Here is a 5,948-nt window from a genome sequence, read left to right on the forward strand (position 1 = left end):
TCGGTAGATCCATTCACTGTATCGTTCCAACCAGTGGACCACAACTAGTCAAAGGCCGTGGTATATGCTTTCCTGTCTGTGCATATAAAAGATCCCTTGCTGCATAAGAAACAAATGTAGCAGGTTTCCTCTGACGACTACGTGTCAGAATTATCAAATGTTTAACATCCAGTATTAATCAATGTGCTCTAGTAGTGTCGTTAAACTAAAACAAACTCTAAAACAAACTTTAAACTAAAGGGAAACCTTTCCAAACAGTCGTATATGTTATTTTGAGAAGCTGTATAAGAGACTTTACTACTATTCCATAATAACAATAGTCTTATGGATGAAACGAGTTTTTTTTCTCTTTCCTTTGCTAAACTAAATATCGCAATACCAAGTAGCCGCCGATTAAATTAATTATCTTTTTTCTTGTTTTATTTTCTCATTTTGCACTTACGAATAAAATAATGTATGGTACCTGTTACTGAATTTATAGGATTACAGAACGCTCCCAAATACATCGAAATAATAACAAGGGAGAATGCAAGAGGGGGGGGGGGGGCGCAGAAAAACCTGTCCCCTTTAAAAAACATAAAGAGCCCCCACCCCCCCCACCCCCCACCCTTTTAACAATTTGTTTACAATTTTGATTGACGAGCCCTTTCAAGAGATTTGGTTCGTGTGCCATTTTGTCTTTGGTCCTCTCCTTAAAGTATTGCCTGGATCCACCCTTGCCAAATTTTGTATTAATAAATTCATATCCAAAATATCTTATTTGTAAAGGTACATTTTGTGATTCTATGACGTCACCGGCCTCGGTAGTGTTATGATTAAGCCGTATGACATAAGGCTGGTAGGTACTGGGTTCGCAGCCTGGTACGGGCTACCATCCAGAGGGAAATTTAACGACTCAATTGGTAGGTGTAAGACCACTAAACCATCTTCTACAGACAGTCCAGATAGCTGAGTAGCCCGAGTACTCTGACTGAAAGAGAGCTAGACGGACATTTGGACGGTTATTAGACCATCTAAATGTCTGTCTAGCTCTCTTACAGTCAGTGTACTCGGGTTAATAGCTGAGGTGTGTACCTAAGACGGCGTGCTTGAACCGTAATTGGATATAAGCACGAAATAAGCTGAAATAAATGAGTGAATGTGACGTCATTTTCCACCAGGTTCATATGCAATGTCTCTAACCTGGCCGTGGGAGTCTATTTAGACCCACGTGTCCAAAACTATGGTGGACATTTTCTAATTATTTATGTAATTCCCGTCGGTGGGCCCATTGGGCTATTTCTCGTCCAGCCAGTGCACCACGACTGGTATATTAAAGGTCGTGATATGTGCTTTCCTGTCTGTGGAATGGTGCATATAAAAAATCCCTTGCTACTAATGGAACCCCCCCCCCCCCACACACACACACACACCTTTCCTGTCATGGACGGAGGAGCTGGCCAATGCCGGCTCTTGTGCCCACGACAGGTGTGCGCTACAACAGCTTGTTCTGAATGTGCACGTAAAACCCTATGACCTGACCTGACCTGATGGAAAAATGTAGCGGGTTTCCTCTATAAGACTATCAAAATGACCATATGCTTGACATCCAATACATGATGATTAATAAATCAATGTGCTCTAGTGGTATCGTTAAACAAAACAAACCAACCTTTTTATTTATGTAATTGGTTTTACTCGTCTGTCCGCCTGCCTTATTTGTATCACTGCAAAAAAAAAAAAAACCTCACAAAAAAAATAAAAATAAATAAAAACTAGCAAAAACAACAATACCAAAACCTCCAGCAACAACAAACAAAACACAAAACAAACCCAACAATGACAATAGGGTCTCTGGAGATAATTCGATCCCAGGACCCAAGCAATTCAGAGTCAGACGAGCGCTCTACCAAACTAACCTAGATTCTATGCCTAAAGCCCAGTTCTCACTTGAACGATTTTTCGTATAACTGCGGTGCGACTAAAAGATTGTACAGCCGTGCGATTCCAGTACGAATTACCTAGGCGACCAATGAGAACTGTGCGAACCTAGAGACAGCCGTACGATAATTTTAAACATTTGAAAAATGTCGCACCGGCATGCGACATGTCCGAAATACACACGACACCCCTACAACGTGTGCGAATCATCAACATACTGCCGTGCGACTCCCGCACGCCCTGTACGATTTGGTGGTCGCACGGAATTCGCGAAGAAAATCGTTCAAGTGAGAACGGGGTTTTACAGAACACGTGTCCATATTAGAGTGTGAAACGCAGCCAAACTTTTGCCAATCTCATTGTTTCACACACTGGACTGTGGTATGCGGATCCCTATATGAAAATGGTCTGTCTTTGACAATTATTGGTTTCAAGAGGCTTCCTGCAGTGACACCAGTCCAGCACAGGCGCCATTTTGCACGTTTGTGTGAAATTTCCTCCTCTCCATGAGCGCTCCTTCAATCATGATATGGTGTTTAACGTGGTGTTACTGAGCCCCAGAAGTCATTACAGTAATTTAGCTGTAATCCTCCCAGGAACACGCGTCCACCTCCATCTCTATTTGCTAAAGCTCGCTAAAGACGTCGAGCCAAGGAAAAACCACGATAACATCGATGACCATTGGCCAATTAATTGGCGCGCGACTTTGTCCGCGCGCGCCATTCTCATCCCGGATCAGACGTCGGGTTTTCCATAAAGCGATTAAATCATTACCAATGTCACGGGTTATGATTCTGCCACCATGATGGATTCGTGTGGGCTCGTAGTTAACCCATTAAATGCCATTTTGTTTTTATGATGACTACAAGGTCATGCTTTTGTCCTTTTGTAAAATAAGTTTTCAGTCAAACTGATGATTATAACAGTGGCATGATTTATATTCGTTCATTATTTTCAATTTATTTCCAAATATATACGATTACGTTTAAAATGCGCTCGCCAGGGCACAATCACCGGTTTGTTAATGAATTAGTACGAATAACCTTTTCTGTTATGCCCGCCTTCAGGTCTTGGGCGCCTCCCAATTCAGCGCATTATAGTGAAGTCCGAATTAATACTTTTGTACAGTTTCTAGACAAAATATTTAACTTATGGATGATGCTGAGGCGGACCATTTAGGATTGATTCCCGTCGGTGGGCCCAATGCGCTATATCTGATCCCACCCAGCGTTCCAAAAATGTGTGTGTCCTAAATATACCACCATATTATTTATTTCATTTGTTTTTTTGGTTGTTTTTTTAGATTGTATGAAAAGAAAGTTTGAGGCCTTAGTACATTTTAAATTACTGACGTTTAATATAATGATAGTTATTTTAACACCGTATGGCCGAACGTTGATTCATTTCTATGGCAACGGGATTAAATAATAATTGTAACCATTTTGCATTAAGTTTAAATACGCAGTCCTCGGCTGTTCCGGCTGTGGTTCATATAACCGAGCTCCAGTTCAATTAGATTGTCGCTCGAGCAATAGGCGAACTTGTTGGCCTATTTCAACATTAAACAACGGGGGCAAAAGTGCATTAATAAACTCTGGATTGTGTACTAGAATAAATAGATTTTATGGCTATACTATCACGTGTTTTTTTTTGTCTTGAAACGAAAGTTCAACATTAAAATTTTATATTGAAATTAGTTTCCGGCATACTTCGTAATTCACACAAATCATTTCGTATACCCTCGGCATAATTCCGAATGTTTTCAAATTCTTATCAAATCACTGGCATGATTCTGCAACGGGGTGCTGTTAGATCCACAGGTAATAGTATTTAACAAGTGGAGCTAATTTTAATTAGATTGCCGCTAAGCTAACATTCTTTCCTATTCATATACTGAGACACAAAAGTTTAAACATTTGGCACTGCTGCATTGTACTTTTGTACAAGCTGGTGCGCAGTCGGTCTAGGATCGATCCCCATTGGGCTATTTTTCTTTCCAGCCAGTACGCCACTACTGGTATATCAAAGGTCGTGGCTTGTGTTATCCTGTCTGTGAGATTGTCAATATAAAATATCCCTTGCTACTAATGGAAAAATGTAGCGGGTTTCCTCTCTAAGATTTTATGCCAAAATTACCAAATGTTTGACATCCAATAGCCGATGACTAGTAAATCAATGTGCTCTAGAAGTGTAGTTAAACAGAAACACACTTTAATGTTTTAAAATGCAAGCTACATTCAATGATGATACAGATACCTGTTTCATTTTGTACTGAAAATCACATGATACTTACTACTGACCAGTTACATCCAGTGGCTGATTTCACCATAAAGTCACGATGTTTCTTTTAATTAAGGAGACCGGTATCGGTGGCGTCGTGGTTAGGCCACCGGTCTACAGGCTGGTAGGTGCTGGGTTCGGATCCAGATTCGGATCCAGATACCGACTCCAAACCCTGAATAAGTGCTAGGCAAGGCTCAATGGGTAGGTGTAAACCACATGCACCGACCAGTGATCCATAACTGGTTCAACAAAAACCATGGTTTGTGCTATCCTGCCTGTGGGAAGTGCAAATAAAAGATCCCTTGCTGCCTGTCGTAAAAGAGTAGCCTATGTAGCGGGTTTCCTCTAAAAACAGTGTCAGAATGACTATATGTTTGACGTCCAATATCCGATGATAAGATAAAAAATCAATGTGCTCTAATGGCGTCGTTAAATAAAACAAACTTTACTCTTTTTTTAAATTAAGGACACTTACGAAAGTGCTATTTTTTTTTGTCTTACTATACTTTTACTTTAGAAAGTAGTACAAAGACCCGGTACATATGTGTAAAATACAGATAACGTCTTGTACGGTTAATTACCGGAATATACTGCCTACCACACTTCACTTTATATAATTTAATAGCTCACACATTGACAGATGCTCTTATTCAAATAGAGTTAGCGGTTCTTTATACGCTCACCTCAACGCCAGATGGCGCTTTGGCGAGTAATAAATTCAACACGTTTCCGGATCCAGACACTTGCAAAGGTATCTGTGTATATACCTAAAGCATGGACTGGACTCTACGAGGAATGTATTTATGTCAAAACTACAGTTACGAATGCACGTGCTTGTGCACATACCTGCCTTAATAAGATCAAAACATGAATCAAAACATGAGTAAATGCACATGCCTAATAGGATATAATCATTGCACGCGTAAATCATATGCATGTCTCAGTACACATATCATTCATTCATTCATTTAAACTTATTTTCGTGCTTATATTCAATTACGATTCAAGCACGCTGTCCTGGGCACACACCTCGGCTATCTGGGTTGTCTGTCCAGGACAGTGGGTTAGTTGTTAGTGAGAGAGAAGAGGGTGTTGTGATCTTACACCTACACTGAGTCGTTAAAACTCGCTCTGGGTAGGAGACGGTACCGGGCTGCGAACCCAGTGTCTACGAAGCTTATGTCCCATGGCTTAACCACGACACCACAGAGGCCGGTAGACATATCAGTGCACGTATATATGCATATTTGTGCCAGGTAGAGATATTAACACATGTAAATATATACTACTGTCCTAGTAGACACAACAATACACGTGTATATGTATATTTTTGTCACAGTGGAGATATTAACACATGTAAATATATACTACTGTCCAAATAGACATATCAATACACGTATATATGTATATTTATGCCACAGTAGAGTTATTAACAAATGTAAATACACATGTCTATACTACTGTCCAAGTAGACATATCAATACACGTGTATATGCATATTTGTGCCATAGTAGAGCTATTAATACATGTAAATATATACTACTGCCCTAGCAGACATATCAATACTCGTGTACATGCATATTTGTGCCCCAGTGGAGATATTAACACATGTAAATACATACTACTGTCATAGCAGTCATATCAATACTCGTGTACTTGCCAATTCTGTCCTGGTATATGCATCAATCGATATGCATGTGTGTATGCGTGTTTGTACGTGCATGAAGTGTCTATGTCTGTCTATC

The sequence above is a fragment of the Gigantopelta aegis genome, chromosome 8, assembly GCF_016097555.1.
Source record: "Gigantopelta aegis isolate Gae_Host chromosome 8, Gae_host_genome, whole genome shotgun sequence".
Classification (NCBI taxonomy): Eukaryota; Metazoa; Mollusca; class Gastropoda; order Neomphalida; family Peltospiridae; genus Gigantopelta; species Gigantopelta aegis.